Below are 5,626 nucleotides of genomic sequence, written 5' to 3' on the forward strand. Positions count from 1 at the left end.
AATTGTCAATTTCATCATTAAATACTACACCAAATACAAAATAAGTAGCACCATTAAATTTCTTGTCAAAACTGGTTATTATGAAGTTATTTTTAAGTTCAACCATTTGGTTTCCTATAGCAAACAAATAAACAAACTTCATCTTTTATATATATAGATATGTTAATAATAATAGAAACTGCTATTTTATTGAAGTTTCTTGTAACATTTAATTGCTGGATAAGGCTGGCCAAACTGACAAAAATGTTTGGATTGAGGAAGAACTTGGAAGATTTAGTTAATTATAAATCATGAGTAAGATTATGTTTGAATACTAAAACATGCAAATTATATAGGAAGGGTACAAACAGGTAGATAACATTTACTTGTGTAAGAGAAGTGTTGGTGTTGTAGAGAGATTAGAGATCTTTGGTGTGATTCTTGAGAAAAGCCAGATGATTACTTCTGACTACCTGGTTGTATTGGGTTGAAGTACACTGGCATTGATATCTGTGTATAGAAAATTTGAGCTTAAGAATGAGGAGATTGTTATTACTTTGTGCTGTGCTGAAGAATGAGGGGGTTGTTATTACTTTGTATTGGATTTATTTGTTTAAATTTTATTGGGTTTGGATTAGCTACCTCTAAAATGTTCATATGATTTATATAAAAGTTAGATTAGAAATGGTGACTTGAATTTTTAAGATTGTAAGTTTAGGAAGCCTAGACCATGTTTTTTATACAGAATGTCTTTTATAGTTGTTTACTTGTAAAATAGTTTGCTTAATAGTGTGGTTTGTGATGATAGCTTTGTTTCTGTCAAGTTTTGGTGAATCAGTGTGTTTATGGATGTAACTATGACATTTAGCTGGATTATTGTGTGGGGGATCCAAGGTGACCTTGTTAGGCTTGATAATAGTGCTTATGTTCTTCATGGGAACAGTGACAGTGGGTAGTAAAATCTAGAAGTACCTGGAAAAAATTGAGGAGCTTAATTACCCTAATGTATATTTATGTATGAACAATGCTGAGTTATTGCATTCAATTGGGTGATTAGTTTTACATGAATTACATGTTAAAAACAGTCTGTAAAAGAGGCTTATACCATATTTTATTAGTGAGCTCCTTATTTTTATGTGCAAAATTCTTACCTGGTAAATGCAAATTTTAAAAAATCAGGCTTACCATTTTATTTGATATAACTGTTACATATGACTTAACCTATTTCCTCCTGATTCATCTGTGCCTAGTTTCTTTTGGTCAGTACATATCGCAACATTGTTTGTATTATTAGTCATAGCATAGCTCAGCATATTTTCTATAGGGCAATTCATTTTTTGCATTACTTCTGTTGGTCAGTTCATGCTTTTTTAATATCTACCAATAGGACTTTTACTGGTGATTGTTGTTTAGAAGTAACCCATTTATTCTTTTTTAAGAACCAAAAGTTCATTGGAAATTAAGCATGTGTGTTATATAATATTTATATATATATATTCTGATATGTTACATTTAAAAGTTTTTCTTTAAATCATTAAGATTTACTTATTGTAACACTTTATAAACTAGCAAATATACTTAGTAATTTTTTCTTTTTTCAGAATTATGTGACTTTTTACCAAGAGAAATGCCTTTGAAACCTAAGAATTATGTGATAATTGTAGCAAATTTTACAATTATATTTCAAATATTTGATTTGACCCTCATGATTAATTTTGAATGTTAATTTCATGATTTATGATGGAATCTTTGCACATATGATTCAATATCCATAATCTTGTTCATGTTCTATCTTGTTTACTGTAACGGCCAGCACCCTCAGGGCTAATTGTTTGAGTTTCAATTATACTGTCGATTACACCAAATTTATTTAGTTGATGATTGCAGTGGCGAGTGGAGCTCACAAGTCCCTAACTTGAGGTAATTTACAGTTAGAATAAAGAAACTGTAAATACATTGATTGAAGCTTAAGAGTCTGAAAATTCTACTTACAACAAGATGTTAGTTGGCAAGGTGCACCTTTGCAGATTGGATACTTTCAACATCATCTTGGAGCAACTGCTGATGTTCATGAGCAGTTAGCAAAAACTCGTCAGGAGACTGATTTTCTGCCTCAAATATGAGTTTTTAAACAGAGTTTTCCTTCATGTTCCTACAAATTCCCAAATAGTATGCAGCACTACCCACAAGTAGTTCTCACACCTTATTGGTTAATTCTTATAAAGCATTGGACTGTTCCAAAACTATAACCAAATCTGTCAAGTGATTGGTTACCGTTATGGCGAGTTAGCCGGTTGCCTTCTCACTTGTGATAGTACACTAGCGTCATGTAAGGAATATATCATCAAAGTGCCACTTTTGCGTGTTAACATCAACTTTTTCCTAACCTCCACAGTACTAATCACTAGTCAATCACTAGTGCATCTAGTACATTGGTAGGCAAGAGCTTCATTTTTTATAACTCTTTTGTAACTTGTGATTCTCAATACTTCTACTCTCTAGCTTTCTTCACCTAGCATATTTTAAACTCGAACTCTTAAAAACCTCTTGCTGGCAATCTAGGTTACTTATACTTCATTAATTTATCGATCTAGTTTCTAACAATAGCCTCATTTCTTAAACTATTTTTTATATACACATGTATTAAATTTTACATTCTTATATTTTGTTTTTGCTCTCTCAAGAAAAATGTCATAAACTTGGAAATTACCATGAAGCAATTGCATGAATTCCTCAAAATCCTCAATTGCTTCACTCCTCCTTTAAGAATTCTCTTATTTCTTGTAAGAAAATTCTCACCATCCAACTATTTCACTTCCAACTCTCTCCCTACTTCAATCAATGTTTACAACAACAATATATTTAGATTCTACTTCTACTGATTATATACGTTTACATGAAATATATATATGAAATACACATAAAATTATATATGGATAATATATTATACACATAGAGTTATCAAAATATGATTATAATACATACACATTTTCAGTATTATGGGCACATTTAAAAGTATCAAAAGGTATTCCAATCACTGTTCACAATCCACTCATATAGAGCACAAGCCTTCCAATATGCACAAGGATACTGGTGATAAGCACAATATAGTCTTCCAGCACTAGCACAATCCAAATGTCTATATGCTGGACATCCAAAACCTTCTAGATTCACACGTGGAATACCAAACTTTCTATTTAGTGTTCATGCCTTTTCTTTTCCCTTTGTATAAAGTTTGTCATATTCTTCATAAAATTCATGTCTTACTTCGAACAGAGTTGCTAAGGTGTATTCCCCATCTGTCCAGCAGATGCTGTGCAGATATGTTGTACACCAGTTCACATGCCTCTGGTGGGCATCACTTAAAGTATCTTCTGGAAACGGCAGATGGAAACAGTGGACATCAGTCCATCCGGAACAACAATCCTTGATGACTAATTCTTTGATCCAGTAGTGTCCACATACTCTGAACCCTTCTGTTTTGATGATGGCAGTCTTCTTTCCTCTCTTCCTGTGGTCACAGCATACAATTACTAATTGTTTCTCATGAAGACCAGTTTGTTTTATAACACGTTCTGTTCTGTTCTAAGGTGTATTCCCCATCTGTCCAGCAGATGCTGTGCAGATATGTTGTACACCAGTTCACATGCCTCTGGTGGGCATCACTTAAAGTATCTTCTGGAAACGGCAGATGGAAACAGTGGACATCAGTCGATCCGGAACAACAATCCTTGATGGCTAATTCTTTGATCCAGTAGTGTCCACATACTCTGAACCCTTCTGTTTTGATGATGGCAGTCTTCTTTCCTCTCTTCCTGTGGTCACAGCATACAATTACTAATTGTTTCTCATGAAGACCAGTTTGTTTTATAACACGTTCTGTTCTCATTCGATCACACGCACGTGTACTCACTTACACACCTCATAACCCGTGCACTTACTCGCACACTTCACACTTGTTACTCTGTTGTAGATAGGTCGTTTCTGTCTGTCTTGGTGCTTGTTTTATTATCTCCTCATTTCATTTCTTTTACTGGATTCCTCTTGATTGGTACTTCTGTGTCATTTGTCTCTTACTAATTAATTTTGCCTAACAATTTTGACTATTGCTGATTTTACAATCATGCTAACCTCATTAGTTGATAAAGTCATGTTAATTTGGTATTCATCTACACAATCAAGCAATGTCCTGATTAGATGGGGCCTAATTGTTTAACTCAACTACTTCAGTAGTCTCTGAATACTCAGACAATCTTGATTGGTACTTCTATGCCATTTGTCTCTTACTAATTAATTTTGCCTAACAATTTTGACTGTTGCTGATTTTACAATCATGCTAACCTCATTAGTTGATAAAGTCATGTTAATTTGGTATTCATCTACACAATCAAGCTATGTCCTGATTAGATGGGGCCTAATCATTTAACTCGACTACTTCAGTAGTCTCTGAATACTCAGACAATCTTTTATTGTTCGGTCTTGCTCTTTTATTCCTTTTAAACTTACACAGCCCATCTAATGTTAATAACTTTACTGGAGCCAATTTGTCTTGTTTAATATATAACATTATGCTTACTAGTACCACTACTAAGCATAAGGTTACCAACACTGAATTAAATACTTTCCACTTATCTAACCTTTGTCCTTCAGCTGTAGCTCATAAGCGATCTACATGCTGTTGGAATTCCTTAATACTTAATCCTGATTTTCTAGGAGATAAATGTTTAGTGTCTTTTAGTATGTCTGTTAACTATCACAACATGGGGTCAGTTAATTTGACTGAGTCATGTGACCTTTTGTACTTGTGTAAAGTCCTTATAAATTAATACTTATAACTCTCAATATATTGGGTATATCTTCACAAAATTTGGCAGTCTTTCAGTTAATATTACAAGTCTTTCACATACAAAAACTCATATTTCTTAGTGAAGTATTTTTAATTAAATAAAATAAAGATTTGTCCATGAATATATTGAGTATTTGTTTTGAATAGTCCGTGTGCAAATTAATTTTCATGTGAAAATTAAAAATACTTTTTTGTCATCTTAAAAAATCTCAAATTTCCTTTGTGTAATTCTTAAAACCCCCTAAATGCATTTCAAACGTTTTTTTTTCACTAAATCCTTATAGTTTATTTCTTATTTTCTGTACCTTATCTCAAAATGGGGTGGGTCAATTCGACCGACCTTGTAACCAAAAAAAGAAAAATTTAAATAAACCTAAATTAACCTTTTTTTCTTTCTAGAATGACTTCAAATTGTAACATGAAACTACATTCGTTTGTCCTAAGTAGCTCTAAGTTTGTAACATTATACATCTATTTATAATTAAATTTTATTGTTTTATTGCCCTTTGACCCGTGTCTAACTACTGTTCATGCCATTATAAATTGTAAATCACTCGGGGGAACGTGCAGCTCAAGTTAAGCTATCGAATTATATAGCCCATGAGCTACTCGCATGTGTGCCTTATGAACCATTTTAATTATTATTATTTTACCTAATCTAGTCTTAAATAATTTAAAAAGATCCGTATTTTTAATTTTAGTTAATTTTAAAATAATAAATAAATAAAGAATAAATATGAAAAACAAGAAATAAAGTACTTACCCAATCTTCTTTTTTCTTGCCCTCGATTGTCGAGGAGA

At 32.4% G+C, this 5,626-nt stretch overlaps 1 protein-coding gene across 1 annotated transcript in view; it reads left to right on the top strand.

Annotated features, from left to right (window-relative positions):
• The window catches only part of LOC106474899 (programmed cell death protein 2-like), a 17,287-nt gene that overhangs the window by 1,474 nt on the left and 10,187 nt on the right, over nt 1–5,626 (top strand). The window lies entirely within an intron of this gene.

The sequence above is a fragment of the Limulus polyphemus genome, unplaced genomic scaffold (assembly GCF_000517525.1).
Source record: "Limulus polyphemus unplaced genomic scaffold, Limulus_polyphemus-2.1.2 Scaffold7830, whole genome shotgun sequence".
In the NCBI taxonomy this organism is placed as follows: domain Eukaryota; kingdom Metazoa; phylum Arthropoda; class Merostomata; order Xiphosura; family Limulidae; genus Limulus; species Limulus polyphemus.